Source organism: Entelurus aequoreus, linkage group LG11 (genome assembly GCF_033978785.1).
Source record: "Entelurus aequoreus isolate RoL-2023_Sb linkage group LG11, RoL_Eaeq_v1.1, whole genome shotgun sequence".
Lineage (NCBI taxonomy): Eukaryota > Metazoa > Chordata > Actinopteri > Syngnathiformes > Syngnathidae > Entelurus > Entelurus aequoreus.
Window position 1 is genome coordinate 71,062,975 of NC_084741.1, and position 19,955 is coordinate 71,082,929.

General features: G+C 35.7%; 1 protein-coding gene across 1 annotated transcript in view; it reads right to left on the reverse strand.

Moving 5' to 3' along the window:
* The window catches only part of LOC133660440 (apolipoprotein A-I-like), a 37,201-nt gene extending 25,646 nt beyond the window's left edge, over positions 1–11,555 (reverse strand). Inside the window, exon 1 of the mRNA XM_062063940.1 lies at positions 11,463–11,555. The gene's annotated coding sequence lies outside the window, so the exon portion shown is untranslated. The remainder of the gene's footprint in view (positions 1–11,462) is intronic.
* Between the last annotated feature and the right edge of the window lie 8,400 nt (positions 11,556–19,955).

A 19,955-nucleotide genomic window follows, 5' to 3' on the forward strand; every position in this document is an offset into this window, starting at 1 on the left:
AAAGTCTTACATTACGATCTTGCTTTGTCACAAGTGATGGGCAACGAATCCGGTACTTTTATGGCAATGACCGAAACCACAGATTCACGTAAAATCCAGCGGTGCCATGTTTCTGTGCCTGAGTTGCTCGTGACGTCGCGTCTGTTTGAATTAGCATTTGCGAGTGGCGAGTACTTGCTCGCACTTGAGGAAAACAGGCAATTTCAAAGCGGACATGCTCTCAGTAATCTTGCAACCCATCAATGTTTCACGACAAAAACCCAACCATGCCAAATAGAAAGCGCTCTAAAGTTTGGCTCGCCTTTTCCAAATACGATGCCGATGCAGATTTCGCTCGCTGCAATATTTGGGATGCAAAAAGCGAGGCAAGTGGCGGAAATACCTTCAATCTGAGGAAGCACCTGGTTAAACACAGGATTTCTCTCATGGCTGAAGAGTGCAGACTTTTTGATAGCCAAATTAAATGTACGGCTGCAACTCGGCTGAAGCCAAATACACGGGGGGAAAATATGAGCAATCTGAAGACCATTAACTTGTACAACATGTAATGTACAAAATATCAGAAGGTAGAATTATCACAGATTGCAGCTGGGATAGGCTGCAGCCCCTGCAAACCCCAAAAGGGACAAGCTGTAGAAAATGGATGGATGGATATTACCAAACACCTTTGACGATCAAAGCCTGATCATAATAATCCACGTTTTGTAGAGATGTCCGACAATGGCTTTTTTGCCGATATCCGATATTGTCCAACTCTTAATTACCGATTCCGATATCAACCGATACCGATATATACAGTTGTGGAATTAACACATTATTATGCCTAATTTTGTCGTGATGTGCCCCGCTGGATGCATTAAACAATGTAACAAGGTTTTCCAAAATAAATCAACTCAAGTTATGGAAAAAAAATGCCAACATGGCACTGCCATATTTATTATTGAAGTCACAAAGTGCATTATTTTATTTAACATGCCTCAAAACAGCAGCTTGGAATTTGGGACATGCTCTCCCTGAGAGAGCATGAGGAGGTTGAGGTGGGCGGGGGGCGGGGTTTGGGTAGGGGGGTAGCAGGGGTGTATATTGTAGCGTCCCGGAAGAGTTAGTGTTGCAAGGGGTTCTGGGTATTTGTTCTGTTGTGTTGATGTTGTGTTACGGTGCGGATGTTCTCCAAAAATGTGTTTGTCATTCTTGTTTGGTGTGGGTTCGTAGTGTGGCGCATATTTGTAACAGTGTTAAAGTTGTTTATACGGGCACCCTCAGTGTGACCTCTATGGCTGTTGACCAAGTAGGCCTTGCATTCACTTGTGTGTGTGAAAAGCCGTAGATATTATGTGATTGGGCAGTGCCTTTAAGATTTATTGGCGCTCTGTACTTCTCCCTACGTCCGTGTACACAGCGGCGTATTAAAAAGTCATACATTTTACTTTTTGAAACCGATACCGATAACATTTTAAAGCATTTATCGGCCGATATTATCGGCAGTCCGATATTATCGGACATTTGAATCACAGACCTAAACAACAAAAGTGCAGCAAATGTGTTGTTAGTGTCTTGCCACATCTTGAAGGACTGGACGGGACCTTGTCCTTCCAGTGTTAAAAAAAACATCCTGTTGTGCTGTAATTTGTGCCACCAATCCCTGCTGGCAGGCTAGGCTGATTGTGCCCACGCTGCGCCACACAGCAGAAAACAACATTCCTCTGTTCCGCCTCCAGCTGCTTCGGCAACAATATTATCCCAGCAAGCAGGAGAATTTTTTATTTAATTTTTTATTTTTACTGCGGCTGCAAACAGATCATGCTACAGTTCAGTTGTGTCCTGGCTGGTCCGCCAAAATGCTTTAAAAAGTGGTACCGCATTTTTCGGAGTATAAGTCGCACCGGCCGAAAATGCATAATAAAGAAGGGGAAAAAAAATATAAGTCACATTTTTGGGGGAAATGTATTTGATAAAAGCCAACACCAAGAATAGACATTTGAAAGGCAATTTAAAATAAATAAAGAATAGTGAACAACAGGCTGAATAAGTGTACGTTATATGAGGCATAAATAACCAACTGAGAATGTGCCGGTATGTTAACGTAACATATTATGGTAAGAGTCATTCAAATAACTATAACATATAGAACATGCTATACGTTTACCAAACTATCTGTCACTCCTAATCGCTAAATCCCATGAAACAAAAGTTTACTTAAAAACAGTCACTTTTGCCTCTTTGAGCTGTAATTCGACCCCCTTAAAATGCTTCAAAACTCACCAAACTTTACACACAAATCAGGACTGGCGGAAATTGCGATCTAATAAAAAAAAAAACGAACCCCAAAACTAAAAATTGCACTCTAGCGCCCCATAGGAAGAAAACACAGACAAAACTGCTCCTCGGAGGAAAACACAGACAAAACTGCTTGTAACTTCCGGTAGGAATGTCTTAGAGCAGGGGTCTCAAACTCAATTTACCAGGGGGCCACTGGATGCAGAAACTGGGTGAGGCTGGGCCGCAAGAAAAGATTTCTTAAAAAAAATCTATCATGCACTTTTTAATGAATTCACCTTCTTTGAATGGCTTTCCCGCCCTAGCAACCATCTCACTCACCATGTAGCTACCTTTGACTGCTGCGTCGCTCTTTTCGCTTGCTTTCTTGACGAAATCTTGTTGCCTCAGTAGACTGGTTTATAAATTTGCAACCAGTTTCACTCTCTCATCTCCCTGGTATTTTGCATACTCCTCAGCATGTCTAGTTGTATAATGACGTTTCAAATTGTATTCCTTGTGCACCGCAACTTTCTCTGTATCAACTACAGAAAAGAGCTATAAGGATTATTCATAAAGTAGATTACTTAGAACACACTAACATATTATTTATTAATTCGGGTTTATTGAAATTACAGGAGCTAGTAAAGTTACAGACATTATGTGTCATATTTAAGGCTAAAAGTAAAACATTACCAGCAAATTTACAAAAAATGTTTGTCATCACTTCTGAGAATGAAGAGCATAGAAGAAAAGGTAATTTCCAACATCAGTATTCAAGGACAACTTTAAAACAAATGGAGTGGAGGGGGGGTGGGGGGGGGCTCGCCGTGGAGTTTACAGTTACGGTAGCACAATTAGCCCCGAACGGGCTAACATCACGACTAACGTGTTACACGTCTGATTCGCCCAGCGACTCTCTGTCGGAGTATCAGCGCTGGGGTCCAGTGCACCAGTTTTGTGTTGTCGCTCGGTCCTTCGGCGGAGATCTTTGCAAGCTACCGGACTGCTCGTCTTCCCCACCCGGACTGTTTACAACGGGGGCGGGAGCGAGCAGGCGGGCGAGCGAGGGAGGCGGGGAGGGAGGGAGGAAGAGCGTGTGCGGGTGTCGTGGAAAAGCGGCAAAATGTTTCTCTGCCTGCATCACGCAAGTGACGTCAATGCATACTTGCCAACCTTGAGACCTCCGAATTCAGGGGGGGTTGAGGTGGGCGGGGTTAGGAGGAGGCGGGGTTGGGGTAGCGGGGGGGTTTTTGTAGCCCGGAAGAGTTAGGGCTGCAAAGGATTCTGGGTATTTGTTTTGTTGTGTTTATGTTGTGTTTAGGTTGCGGATGTTCTCCCGAAATGTGTTTGTCATTCTTGTTTGGTGTGGGTTCACAGTGTGGCGCATATTTGTAACAGTGTTAAAGTTTTTGATATGACCACCCTCAGTGTGACATGTATGGCTGTTCTACAAGTATGTCTTGCAATCACTTGTGTGTGCCTGCAAAAGCCTCATACAACATGTGTCTGGGCAGGCACGCTTTGTATGGAGAAAAAGACTGCGTGATGACAGGTTCTAGAGGACACTAAAGGCAGTGCCATCACGGCACACCCTCGATATTGTCGAGAGCCTTATACCACACCGTGATTGGTAGATTCTTTCAGCTCCGTACACAACGCTGTCAAGCGCCATTCATTTAAAACTTGCGGGCCGCACTAACATTAAACTTTCATATTAAGGTGGGGGCCGCAAATTAACGTCTCGCGGGCCACAATTGGCCCGCGGGCCGCGTGTTTGAGACCCCTGTCTTAGAGACATGAAACAAAAACCTCTATGTAGGTCTCACTTAGACCTACATTTCATAGATTGACAACCCCCAGCAAAAATCAACAGGAAGTTTGCAATCCCCCCTTCAAAACAAACTTTTTGTAAAAACTTATTATTATTAATTATTATTATTATTATTATTATTATTATTATTATTTATCTTACGGTATGTATAAAAAATAATATTGAGCAAAATTTAATTGAAATATTGTCAAAGTTGCCCTCCAGCAGTGCTCGGATTGCTCATGCGGCCCCCGGTAAAAATTAATTGCCCACCCCTGGTCTAGTCTCTTACGTGAATGAGCTAAATAATATTATTTGATGTTTTACGGTAATGTATTAATAATTTCACACATAAGTCGCTCCTGAGTATAAGTCGCACCCCCGGCCAAACTATGAAAAAAACTGCGACTTATAGTCCGAAAAATACGGTATTACTCATTCACGGATGTCATTTTACTATAAAAAAAAGTCAGTAAATGAATGTATATATTTGTAAACGCTCCGAAGTGGGAAAGTGGTAGGATTAAATAAGCTTTGCTTCTTCCTACTCCTTTTCGGACATGATGTAAAGCAGGGGTCACCAACGCGGTGCCCGCGGGCACCAGGTAGCCCGTAAGGACCAGATGAGTAGCCCGCCGGCCTGTTCTAAAAATAGCTCAAATAGCAGCACTTACCAGTGAGCTGCCTCTATTTTTTAAATTGTATTTATTTACTAGCAAGCTGGTCTCGCTTTGCCCGACATTTTTAATTCTAAGATAGACAAAACTCAAATAGAATTTGAAAATCCAAGAAAATATTTTAAAGACTTGGTCTTCACTTGTTTAAATAAATTCATAAATTTTTTTACTTTGCTTGTTATAACTTTCAGAAAGACAATTTTAGAGAAAAAATACAACCTTAAAAATGATTTTAGGATTTTTAAACACATATACCTTTTTACCTTTTAAATTCCTTCCTCTTCTTTCCTGACAATTTAAATCGATGTTCAAGTAAAATTATCTTTTTTATTGTAAAGAATAAGAAATACATTTTAATTTAATTCTTCATTTTAGCTTCTGTTTTTTCGACAAAGAATATTTGTGAAATATTTCTTCAAACTTATTATGATTAAAATTAAAAAAAAATATTCTGGCAAATCTAGAAAATCTGTAGAATCAAATTTAAATCTTATTTCAAAGTCTTTTGAATATCTTTTAAAATTTTTGTTCTGGAAAATCTAGAAGAAATAATGATTTGTCTTTGTTAGAAATATAGCTTGGTCCAATTTGTTATATATTCTAACAAAGTGCCGATTGGATTTTAACCTATTTAAAACATGTCATCAAAATTCAAAAATTAATCTTAATCAAGAAAAATTACTAATGATGTTCCATAAAATTATTTTTTAAATTTTTTCTAAAAGATTCGAATTAGCTAGTTTTTCTTTTCTTTTTTTCGGTTGAATTTTGAATTTTAAAGAGTCGAAATTGAAGATAAACTATGTTTCAAAATTTAATTGTCATTTTTTTTCGTGTTTTCTCCTCTTTTAAACCGTTCAATTAAGTGTAAATATCATTAATTATTAATAATAACATAGAGTTAAAGGTAAATTGAGCAAATTGGCTATTTCTGGCAATTTATTCAAGTGTGTATCAAACTGGTAGCATTAATCAGTACCCAAGAAGTAGCTCTTGCTTTCAAAAAGGTTGGTGACCCCTGATGTAAAGTGAAATGATATGAAATTGTGTGATGTATTATGCTATATAAGTGTGTCCATGTTCCAAATAAACTAAAGAAAGAAAGAAAGGGTGAGAAATTGTACTTATGTTATTTTTTTACCAAAGTGTTGGTAACTTTAAGCTTGCAAGACATTGAGACACCAAACTAGCTGCCATTTTCTAACATTTTTAAATGACTCAGAAGCTGAAAACACTTTTAAACTCCAATAACCTCGCTGACTCGGCCAGAAATGTGGAGAAGATGTCATGCAAAAACAAAACATGTCAGCTCAAAGGAGCCTTTGCACACACTCCCCCTGTCATTGCTTTGTTTTTGTCTCGATTGAATTTTGCAGACATTTTACGGTCATGACTCGCTCACTTCCCAGCACCCCCTTCCCCCCCCGCTTTTGTTCTCGTGTTAGCTCCACCAAACTTTCACTTCCTCTGCACCATCAAAAAACAACAGTCTATTTTGTCCATGTTTAGCATTGGAGGAAAAGGAGAGTGACAAGTAGTGTGACAATTGCAACATTGTTGACGTGTGTAAAACACACAAATGGTGGCGTCTTACTTCCAAGCAAGCACTACAGTAGGTTATCATGTCTTATCGTGATCTCACATTTGTTAATCTTTGCTCCTGGGCAGAAACGTCACAAAGTCCCAAAGGGCAAGGATCACAACACATGGACACATTTGACACACACCTCATAACAGTAGCTTTAAATACATTCACTTTTGTTTGCGTTGAAACATGCGATAATATTTATTTATGATAATAATAACAACAATATATGAAATAGTGTAACTTTAAAAACAAATGTCTTCACCAAATTAATCAATAGTGTTTCTGCTATCTAGTTCTTGATCCTTAATTTGGCCTGATTAGGCTAAATTAAATACAAATAAAATACAAAAATATTTTCTCAACTGGCCAAAAATATATCAAGAATAAAGTCAAATTTTGGTATGTTAAACAATTTTAATAAAATAAAATATATATAAAAAAGTAAACTATTTAAATAATAAGTATGCTTAAAGGAAAGTAGTTCTCAAAAATAAGTAAATAGAAAATAAAAGCAAATGCAAGTTATGTTGCAATCAATACCATTTTTAATATGATATGGTGTATTAATGTTAGAATATTCATAGGAGAACAACTTTAGTTCCTAAGTCTTTATTTTGCAATATATGTTCAAATAAAATGAAATAGAAAGGATAGAATAAGGTAAGTATTCTTCCGGGGAAAATATTTAGTTATTGAGTCTTCATTTGGCCAAGTATGTTAAAATATAATAACAAAATAAAAACATTTATGTTATGTGTTGGCCCTGCGATGAGGTGTCCCGGGTGTACCTTGCCTTCTGACGGAGTGCAGCTGGGATAGGCTCCAGCCCCCAGGCTGATTATTGTTACAATATATTTGAAGAAAAAAATCCTTAGTTGGCAAGTTTTATTCGGTCAAACATGTTAAAATAAAATGATCAAAATGGATAAAATAAAATAAGTATTCTTAGGGAAAAATATTTAGTTTGAGTATTTGAAAATAAAATAGTAAAAAAAGAAATAAAATGTAAGTTATGTTGCAATAATGACACATTTGAATAAAGTCAGGTTGATTAATGTTAGAATATTCCTAAGAGAAAATAAATAAATAAAATAAACTAAAATAAAATACGTGAGTTTGTAACAATAACATTAGAATAGCTGAACTGTTTGAATATTCTTATACAAAACATTCAGTTATTGAGTCTTAAATGAGCTAAGTTTGATCAAATTCAATTACTTTTTTTTTCTTTTCAGAAAATGGTTCATTAGTTTAATAAATTCAATTTAGATCAGTTCAATGTTGGTGAAATCAAAATAAACTTCCGATAAAAAGAAAAAAGAAAGAAGAAAATAGATCATGTTTGTATCTAGTTCTTGATCCTTAATTTGGCCTGATTAAGCTAAAGTACATAAAAATAAAATACAAAAATATTTTAGAAAAAAAGTGACGCTCAACTGGCCAAAAATATATCAAGAATAAAGTCAAATTTTGGTATGTTAAGCTACAATTTTAATCAAATAAAATATTTTTAAAAAAAAGTAAACTATTTAAGTAATAAGTATGCTTAAAGGAAACTTTAGTTCTCAAGTCTTTATTTGGCCAAATGTGTTAAACAAAAATAAGTAAATAGAAAATAAAAGCAAATGCAAGTTATGTTGCAATCAATACCATTTTTAATATAATATGGTGTATTAATGTTAGAATATTCATAGGAGAACAACTTTAGTTCCTAAGTCTTTATTTTGCAATATATGTTAAAATAAAATAAAATAGAAAGGATAGAATAAGGTAAGTATTCTTCCGGGGAAAATATTTAGTTATTGAGTCTTCATTTGGCCAAGTATGTTAAAATATAATAAAAAAATAAAAACATTTATGTTATGTGTTGGCCCTGCGATGAGGTGTCCAGGGTGTACCTTGCCTTCTGACCGAGTGCAGCTGAGATAGGCTCCAGCCCCACAGGCTGATTATTGTTACAATATATTTGAAGAAAGAAATCCTTAGTTGGCAAGTTTTATTCGGTCAAATATGTTAAAATAAAATGATCAAAATGGATCAAATAAAATAAGTATTCTTAGGGATAAATATTTAGTTTGAGTATTTGAAAATAAAATAGTAAAAAAATAAATAAAATGTAAGTTATGTTGCAATAATGACACATTTGAATAAAGTAAGGTTGATTAATGTTAGAATATTCCTAAGAGAAAATAAATAAATTAAAATAAAATATGTGAGTTTGTAACAATAACATTAGAATAGCTGAACTGTTTGAATATTCTTATTACAAAACATTCAGTTATTGAGTCTTAAATGAGCTAAGTTTGATCAAATTTAATTACATTTGTTTTTCTTTTCAGAAAATGGTTCATTAGTTTAATAAATTCAATTTAGATCAGTTCAAGGTTGGTGAAATCAAAATAAACTTCCGATAAAAAGAAAAAAGAAAGAAGAAAATAGATCATGTTTGTATCTAGTTCTTGATCCTTAATTTGGCCTGATTAAGCTAAAGTAAATAAAAATAAAATACAAAAATATTTTAGAAAAAAAGGGACTCTCAACTGGCCAAAAATATATCAAGAATAAAGTCAAATTTTGGTATGTTAAACTACAATTTTAATAAAATAAAATACTCAAAAATATATAAACTATGTAAGTAATAAGTATGCTTAAAGGAAACTTTAGTTCTCACGTCTTTATTTGGCCAAATGTGTTAAACAAAAATAACAAAATAGAAAATAAAAGCAAATGCAAGTTATGTTGCAACAACTTTAGTTCCTAAGTCTTTATTTTGCAATATATGTTCAAATAAAATAAAATAGAAAAGATAGAATAAGGTAAGTATTCTTCCGGGGAAAATATTTAGTTATTGAGTCTTCATTTGGCCAAGTATGTTAAAATATAATAAAAAAATAAAAACATTTATGATATGTGTTGGCCCTGCGATGAGGTGTCCAGGGTGTACCTTGCCTTCTGACGGAGTGCAGCTGGGATAGGCTCCAGCCCCCAGGCTGATTATTGTTACAATATATTTGAAGAAAAAAATCCTTAGTTGGCAAGTTTTATTCGGTCAAATATGTTAAAATAAAATGATCAAAATGGATAAAATAAAATAAGTATTCTTAGGGAAAAATATTTAGTTTGAGTATTTGAAAATAAAATAGTAAAAAAATAAATAAAATGTAAGTTATTTTGCAATAATGACACGTTTGAATAAAGTCAGGTTGATTAATGTTAGAATATTCCTAAGAGAAAATAAATAAATAAAATAAAATAAAAATATGTGAGTTTGTAACAATAACATTAGAATAGCTGAATTGTTTGAATATTCTTATACAAAACATTCAGTTATTGAGTATTAAATGAGCTAAGTTTGATCAAATTCAATTACTTTTTTTTTTTTTCAGAAAATGGTTCATTAGTTTAATAAATTCAATTTAGATCAGTTCAAGGTTGGTGGAATCAAAATAAACTTCAGATAAAAAGAAAAAAGAAAGAAGAAAATAGATCATGTTTGTATCTAGTTCTTGATCCTTAATTTGGCCTGATTAAGCTAAAGTAAATCAAAATAAAATACAAAAATATTTTAGAAAAAAAGTGACGTTTAACTGGCCAAAAATATATCAAGAAAGTCAAATTTTGGTATGTTAAACTACAATTTTAATCAAATAAAATATTAAAACAATATAAACTTTGTAAGAAATAAGTATGCTTAAAGGAAACTTTAGTTCTCAAGTCTTTATTTGGCCAAATGTGTTAAACAAAAATAAAATAGAAAATAAAAGCAAATGCAAGTTATGTTGCAACAACTTTAGTTCCTAAGTCTTTATTTTGCAATATATGTTAAAATAAAATAAAATAGAAAGGATAGAATAAGGTAAGTATTCTTCCGGGGAAAATATTTAGTTATTGAGTCTTCATTTGGCCAAGTATGTTAAAATATAATAACAAAATAAAAACATTTATGATATGTGTTGGCCCTGCGATGAGGTGTCCAGGGTGTACCTTGCCTTCTGACGGAGTGCAGCTGGGATAGGCTCCAGCCACACAGGCTGATTATTGCTACAATATATTTGAAGAAAAAAATCCTTAGTTGGCAAGTTTTATTCGGTCAAATATGTTAAAATAAAATGATCAAAATGGATAAAATAAAATAAGTATTCTTAGGGATAAATATTTAGTTTGAGTATTTGAAAATAAAATAGTAAAAAAATAAATAAAATGTAAGTTATGTTGCAATAATGACACATTTGAATAAAGTCAGGTTGATTAATGTTAGAATATTCCTAAGAGAAAATAAATAAATAAAATAAATTAAAATAAAATACGTGAGTTTGTAACAATAACATTAGAATAGCTGAACTGTTTGAATATTCTTATACAAAACATTCAGTTCTTGATCCTTAATTTGGCCTGATTAAGCTAAAGTAAATAAAAATAAAATACAAAAATATTTTAGAAAAAAAGTGACGCTCAACTGGCCAAAAATATATCAAGAATAAAGTCAAATTTTGGTATGTTAAACTACAATTTTAATAAAATAAAATATTAAAAAAATATAAACTATGTAAGTAATAAGTATGCTTAAAGGAAACTTTAGTTCTCACGTCTTTATTTGGCCAAATACAATAAGTGACTTTGTAACAATAACATTAGAATAGCTGAACTGTTGAAGATTCTTATACAAAACATTCACTTATTGAGTCTTAAATGAGCTAAGTTTGATCAAATTCAATTAAAAAATTTTTTATTTTTCAGAAAATGGTTCATGAGTTTAATAAAATCAATTCAGATCAGTTCAACGTCGGTGAGGTCAAAATAAACTTCAGATAAAAAGAGAAAGAAAAAAATGGATCATGTTTGTTAGTAATGCTGCTGGTCTTCCTCTACAGCCGGTCACTATATTAGGTACAGCTGTAGCAAACCCTTTCAGAGAGCTACTGTATATTTATTTACTTGCTGACTTCCTTCCTGCGTGTCCTACTGTATGTGCCGCTACTGCCATTAGACCCCGATCGCTAACTGGGGGAGAAAGAAGGCGGTCGTCTGGGCCAAAGAGCCGAGGCGCGAGCGTCAACATTTACATGAAAAGGCAGCGAGGTTTGACATCCTGCTGTTACCATGTTTTCATTCTCATGACAACACTTACCTGTCTTTGTGATGCTGACCCTCAAATGTTGTGCAGATTTAACACCCGCTGAGCTCCTGTTGGCCTTTTGGCGTCGGGGGAGTCCTCAATCCGCTGAAGGATAGAAAGAAAGTGACTTTAGCGGAATAATATCATACATGACAGCTGAAAAAAATGCATACACAAAAATGTAGAATGAAGTTATAGCAACAACTAAGACTTAAACATATTCTAGTAATGTACAGGTATTATACTTACATTAAACAATAATCATTCAATGTTTGTTAGATTAAACAATAAGGCCGGTAACTTTTTACTACTTTTGCAAATGTATTTTTCCTTCATTATTACCAGATTGTCGCGCTTCCAAGTTGGCAGCTTCACTCTATCGCTTATTCCTTTACTTTATTAGGCATATTTTATTTCAATGTCTATATTCTATGCAGAGGTGGGTAGTAACGTGCTACATTTACTCTGTTACATCGACTTGAGTAACTTTTGGGATAAATTATACTTCTCAGAGTAGTTTTAATGCAACATACTTTTACTTGAGTACACACTACCATTCAAAAGTTTGGGGTCACCCAAACAATTTTGTGGAATAGCCTTCATTTCTAAGAACAAGAATAGACTGTCGAGTTTCAGATGAAAGTTCTCTTTTTCTGGCCATTTGGAGCGTTTAATTGACCCCACAAATGTGATGCTCCAGAAACTCAATCTGCTCAAAGGAAGGTCAGTTTTGTAGCTTCTGTAACGAGCTAAACTGTTTTCAGATGTGTGAACATGATTGCACAAGGGTTTTCTACTCATCAATTAGCCTTCTGAGCCAATGAGCAAACACATTGTACCATTAGAACACTGGAGTGATAGTTTCTGGAAATGGGCCTATGTAGATATTGCACCAAAAGAGTGTATTTCTTTAACGTTAAGACTAGTTTAAAGTTATCTTCATTGAAAAGTACAGTGCTTTTCCTTCAAAAATAAGGACATTTCAATGTGACCCAATCTTTTAAACGGTAGTGTATTTATAGAGAAGAAACGCTACTTTTACTCCGCTCCATTTGTCTACATTCAGCTCGCTACTCGCTACTGATTTTTATCGATCTGTTAATGCACGCTTTGTTTGTTTTGGTTTGTCAGACAGACCTTCAAAGTAGGATCTATCGCATGCCTGCGTTTCACCAATCAAATGCAGTCACTGGTGACGTTTGACTCCGTTTCACCAATCAAATGCAGTCACTGGTGACGTTTGACTCCGTTTCACCAATCAAATGCAGTCACTGGTGACGTTTGACTCCGTTTCACCAATCAAATGCAGTCACTGGTGACGTTTGACTCCGTTTCACCAATCAAATGCAGTCACTGGTGACGTTTGACTCCGTTTCACCAATCAAATGCAGTCACTGGTGACGTTTCATCAATCAAATGCAGTCACTGGTGACGTTTGACTCCGTTTCACCAATCAAATGCAGTCACTGGTGACGTTTCATCAATCAAATGCAGTCACTGGTGACGTTTGACTGCGTTTCACCAATCAAATGCAGTCACTGGTGATGTTTGACTCCGTTTCACCAATCAAATGCAGTCACTGGTGACGTTTGACTCCGTTTCACCAATCAAATGCAGTCACTGGTGACGTTTCATCAATCAAATGCAGTCACTGGTGACGTTTGACTCCGTTTCACCAATCAAATGCAGTCACTGGTGACGTTTCATCAATCAAATGCAGTCACTGGTGACGTTTGACTGCGTTTCACCAATCAAATGCAGTCACTGGTGACGTTTGACTGCGTTTCACCAATCAAATGCAGTCACTGGTGATGTTTGACTCCGTTTCACCAATCAAATGCAGTCTCTGGTGACGTTTCATCAATCAAATGCAGTCACTGGTGACGTTTCATCAATCAAATGCAGTCACTGGTGACGTTTGACTCCATTTCACCAATCAAATGCAGTCACTGGTGACGTTTGACTCCGTTTCACCAATCAAATGCAGTCACTGGGGACGTTTGACTCCGTTTCCTCAATCAAATGCAGTCACTGGTGACGTTTCATCAATCAAATGCAGTCACTGGTGACGTTTGACTCCATTTCACCAATCAAATGCAGTCACTGGTGACGTTTGACTCCGTTTCACCAATCAAATGCAGTCACTGGGGACGTTTGACTCCGTTTCACCAATCAAATGCAGTCACTGGTGACGTTTCATCAATCAAATGCAGTCACTGGTGACGTTTGACTCCGTTTCACCAATCAAATGCAGTCACTGGTGACGTTTCACTCCGTTTCACCAATCCCAGCAGAGCCAGGCGGTCACATGATTAACTGCACATAAAGTTTCAGCGACAAATAATAACAACAATGGCAGAGACAACAACGAACGCAAACAACCCTGGCCTCACAAAAAATCGATGTTCACGCTTCAGACAACCAAAAAAACAGTTATGTAATGCGTTGTCGTATGTGTCTCCCCAAACAAGTGGACATTTCAGCTTACATGAACTCAACGTCAAATGTGAGGAAGCACATGGCGGTAAGTAACGTTAGTAGATATTTTGGCTGTCACCGTAGGCTGATGTTAGCTTCCCTGCTATGAATCGCTGTCAAATGTACATCGTGTGGGGACATTTATTAACGCACTGCAGCCTCATAGAGAGACAGACAGAGACACACACTCACAGTCACACACACACACAGACACACACACGCACAGTCGCACACACACTCACACATGCATGCATACAAACACCAATCAGAAGTGCACAGTGTGTTCCCAGGTGCAGCCCACACCTATCAGAGTTTATGGTTTGCGTAAAGGCTAACTTGTTATTTTCCTTTGTAATCTCTGCCTACTGAGCCTATGGTGCTGTTAAGTTATTGTGGCTCAATTTGCCTTAATTTTTTTTTAATTTTAATGTATTATTATTTATTATATTATTGTTTTAGTTGCTTAAGAGATATTCCTGGCTCTGAATTTGCTCATTGCTATTTTTATGTTTTTGTGCATTATTTGTTGCCGTCATCATTAAACGAACAGGTTACTCATCAGTTACTCAGTACTTGAGTAGTTTTTTGACAACATACTTTTTACTTTTACTCAAGTAAATATTTGGGTGACTACTCCTTACTTTTACTTGAGTAATAAAACTCTAAAGTAACCGTACTCTTGAGTACAATTTCTGGCTACTCTACCCACCTCTGATTCAATGTCAATAGCAATACTTCAATAACATTGTCCACTAAATAAGAACATAGCTCTTAAATTAAGTCAGTACATGTATTATTTATTGTTATTATGTCTACTATATAAGATTGAAAGTGACTACAGTGTGCGGGTGTTAATTCATGTGCAGAGGGCTCTCATTATGTTAAAAAACATATTTAGTAGGTCGTAAACAATAATGCTCTAGGTATGAATATATTAGATTTCGAATGAATGAGTGTTTTAAGTCTCGTCTTAAGACCCACTTTTATTCTTTGGCTTTTAACACTACGTGAGTTGTGTGGTCCTCTGTGTTTTTAAAATTTTGATTTCTATTTATTGTTTTAATTGGTTTTAACCTTTAAAATCGTTTTTAATCATATTTATTTTTATATTTATTTATTTTTTGTTTTTATTCAGTCATTGGTGGACCTAAAGATAATATATTAATATTGTTTTTAATATTGTTGTGCAGCACATTGGAAACATTTCTGTTGTTTAAATGTGCTATACAATTAAAGTGGATTGGATTGAACAATTCCTACTTCACAGAAATTAATTAAATCATAGTCAGGCCCGAAACCAATTAACAGCAATTACCAAGGGATGAGTGTTATTATTCACATTATTTATTTTGTTACATAAATCTTATTCAATTAAGCTTTTTAGTTGAGCTTTTTAAAATGTGATTATTATATTATTTGGAAGCATACATGCATTTAAAGGGAAACTTCGGTTTTTTTCAACCTGGGCCCTGTTTTCATAATTTTTTCTGTATATGTGAGTGCTGGATAAAACATTTTTTGAGGTCGCGCCAGTATTGAGCAGGGCAGGCAGCCTCCAGCCCAGCTAACGCTCGTACACAGGGCAAATGGCTCTCGTCAAAATTCGGCCTATAAACATGCATTTTTTTCACACTGACAGGCTCAGATAGTTACAATGAGTGTCCGACAACATACTAGAAAGGAGAAATTAACGTATGTCTCTACCTTTAGCTGGAGATCGCTGTATGTTGTGAGCTGTGTCCAAATCTCACCACGCTACAAATCTCGTTCCGAAATCTCGCGATAACTCGCGACAAATCAAATCGTCCACATCAGGCAAAAATTCAGCCATGACAGACAAACAAACAAACTTTTCTATAAAACTAAAATAACAGTCTTCGGTAATCCAACAGAAAATCACTTCAGTCATCTCTCTTCACCTCAGTCAGGTAACTGTTTTTCCACCGGTGTTTTGTCGCGAGTTATCGCGAGATTTCGGAACGAGATTTGTAGCGTGGTGAGATTTGGACACAGCTCACAACATACAGCGATCTCCAGCTAAAGGTAGAGACATACGTTAATTTCTCCTTTCTAGTATGTTGTCGGACACTCATTGTAACTATCTGAGCCTGTCAGTGTGAAAAAAATGCATGTTTATAGGCCGAATTTTGACGAGAGCCATTTGCCCTGTGTACGAGCGTTAGCTGGGCTGGAGGCTGCCTGCCCTGCTCAATACTGGCGCGACCTCAAAAAATGTTTTATCCAGCACTCACATATACAGAAAAAATTATGAAAACAGGGCCCAGGTTGAAAAAAACCGAAGTTTCCCTTTAACGCTATGTACCGTATGTTCCGGACCGTAGGCGCACTGCTGATGAGTGGGTCTATTTTCATACATAAGGCGCACCCGATTATAAGGCGCATTTAAGGGGTCATATTAGGATTTTTTTCTAAATTGAAAACACTTTGTGTAATGGTGGTTATTTGGTCAAATTGTTGCATAGATGATGTTTTACAGATCATCTTCAAGTCGCTTTCTGACAGTCGCTACAGGATGCGCCGTTTTGTGGGCGGTCTTATTTACGTGGCTCACCTTCGGCAGCGTCTTTTCCCCCGTCATCTTTGTTGTAGCGGTGTAGCGTGCAAGGACGGGAGTGGAAGAAGTGTCAAAAGATGGAGCTAACTGTTTTGATGACATTCAGACTTTACTTACATCAATAACGGAGCAGCATCTCTTCATCCGTGGCTCACTAGTGCAACAACTACGCCGGAAATGTGTCCCGTGAAAAAGTGTCCGACCGGAACTCTCTAATAACTAAAGTTCCTTGGATGAATTATGTAAACTCTCTACACCGGTATGTTTTAGCGCTTCCATAGCAAGTCTACTGACAGATATAAATTCGAACTTTACACTACTTTATATTAGAAATGCCCCATAAAGAGATAGAGAAAAAGACGAAGCTTATTGACTATGTCGTCGATATGGCCTACAATGGCGGACGTACGAGAATTTTCATGACTTACCGTATTTTTCGGACTATAAGTCGCAGTTCTTTTCATAGTTTGGCCGGGGGTGCGACTTATACTCAGGAGCGACTTATGTGTGAAATTATTAACACATTACCGTAAAATATCAAATAATATTATTTAGCTCATTCACGTAAGAGACTAGACGTATAAGATTTCATGGGATTTAGCGATTAGGAGTGACAGATTGTTTGGTAAACGTATAGCATGTTCTATATGTTATAGTTATTTGAATGACTCTTACCATAATATGTTATGTTTACATACCAGGCACGTTCTCAGTTGGTTATTTATGCCTCATATAACGTACACTTATTCAGCCTGTTGTTCACTATTCTTTATTTATTTTAAATTGCCTTTCAAATGTCTATTCTTGGTGTTGGCTTTTATCAAATACATTTCCCCCAAAAATGCGACTTATACTCCAGTGCGACTTACATGTTTTTTTCCTTCTTTATTATGCATTTTCGGGCGGTGCGACTTATACTCCGGAGCGATTTATACTCCGAAAAATATGGTATGTGTGGTTTACTAGCGCCATATTGCAGTCTACACGTATCTCTTATGTGACTACCATCTACTGGTCACACTTATCATTACACCAAGTACCAAATAAAATTGCTTCAAGGTCGATAAGCACAACCAGAATTATTCCGTACATTAGGCGCACTGGGTTATAAGTTGCATCGTCGATTTTTGAGAAAATTAAAGGATTTTAAGTAAGTCTTATAGTCCGAAAATTATGTTATATTTTTAAAAAAAACATTATATTTAAAAAAAAAAGTTATATTTAAAAAAAATATATTTTATATTTATATTTTTTTAAATGATAAATGGGTTGTACTTGTATAGCGCTTTTCTACCTTCAAGGTACTCAAAGCGCTTTGACAGTATTTCCACATTTACCCATTCACACACACATTCACACACTGATGGCGGGAGCTGCCATGCAAGGCGCTACCAGCAGCCATCAGAGGCAAAGGGTGAAGTGTCTTGCCCAAGGACACAACGGACGTGACTAGGAAGGTAGAAGGTGGGGATTGAACCCCAGTAACCAGCAACACTCCGATTGCTGGCACAGCCACTCTACCAACTTCGCCACGCCGTCCCTTTAACTGTCATTAATAATTTTTTATTAATACATTGTGTAAAATGTTACAGGTTCTTTCATCAACAGATTGATATTTTGAGATATGAAATATTTGTGCCCAATTTACTTTAGGCATGCTTCTATCCCTTTATATTAGCTATTTATCTCGCAAACAATACTGTAATGAAAATGTCAGTTTAATATTTTTTTTTCTACGTAATTCACCTTTTAAAATTTTACACACAGTTCTTTCTGTAAATAATACAAGAAATACCACAATTACATTTATCTCTGCCTTTGGGCTTTGATTTAGAACATTTTTACATTTTTGTTATGTTGATAAAGTCAAATGATAATGTGTAAAATGGTCATTTAATAACAAATTGAACGGATGCATTCATGCACTGTATTTGTTCATGTTTTATCCAAAATGTAATTATACATTACATACGTTACACATACGTTAATCCCCCCCACCCCAAGTCATTTATATTTTTACCTTCTCAGTAGAGAAAGGTAAAATTAATACATGCATTTTCTATCATTAGATGTCCATCCATCCACCGATTTTTTTACCGCTTATTTTGTAAGTACCGTATTTTTCGGACTATAAGTCACAGTTTTTTTTCATAGTTTGGCCGGGGGTGCGACTTATACTCAGGAGCGACTTATGTGTGAAATTATTAACACATTAGCGTAAAATATCAAATAATATTATTTAGCTCATTCACGTAAGAGACTAGACGTATAAGATTTCATGGGATTTAGCGATTAGGAGTGACAGATTGTTTGGTAAACGTATAGCATGTTCTATATGTTATAGTTATTTGAATGACTCTTACCATAATATGTTACGTTAACATACCAGTTGGTTATTTATGCCTCATATAACGTACACTTATTCAGCCTTTATTTATTTTAAATTGCCTTTCAAATGTCTATTCTTGGTGTTGGCTTTTATCAAATACATTTCCCCCAAAAAATGCGACATATACTCCAGTGCGACTTATATATGTTTTTTTCCTTCTTTATTATGCATTTTCGGCCGGTGCGACTTATACTCCGGAGCGACTTATACTCCGAAAAATACGGTACTTCTCATTCCGGCCGCTTGTACCCGTGATCTTGTCTTTTCGGTCATAACCCAAAGCTCATGACCATAGGTGAGGATGGTGTTGCGTCTGACCAGTCTACCTCTCAGGGAATTAAAGTCACTGGTCAATCCCAAATTCTTTCGATGACATATATGCTGAGTAAGAAGGACCATCAAGACAGAATAGGAATATTATCAAGTTTTACTAAAGCTTTAGGAGACCAGCCCACATCAATACAGTCATACCGTCATCTCGTGATGGTCTAACATTCAAACGGAAAGAGACTACCGTATTTTTCGGACTATAAGTCGCAGTTTTTTTTCATACTTTGGCCGGGGGTGCGACTTAGACTTATGTGTGAAATTATTAACACATTAGCGTAAAATATCAAATAATATTATTTATCTCATTCACGTAAGAGACTAGACATATACGATTTCATGGGATTTAGCGATTAGGAGTGACAGATTGTTTGGTAAACGTATAGCATGTTCTACATGTTATAGTTATTTGAATGACTCTTACCATAATATGTTACGTTAACATACCAGGCACGTTCTCAGTTGGTTATTTATGCCTCATATAACGTACACTTATTCAGCCTGTTGTTCACTATTCTTTATTTATTTTAAATTGCCTTTCAAATGTCTATTCTTGGTGTTGGCTTTTATCAAACACATTTCCCCAAAAAATGCGACTTATACTCCAGTGCGACTTATATATGTTTTTTTCCTTCTTTATTGTGCATTTTCGGCCGGTGCGACTTATACTCCGAAAAATACGGTAACAATTATTCATATCATAAAGTTAATAATGGCAAATTACACCAATACTATA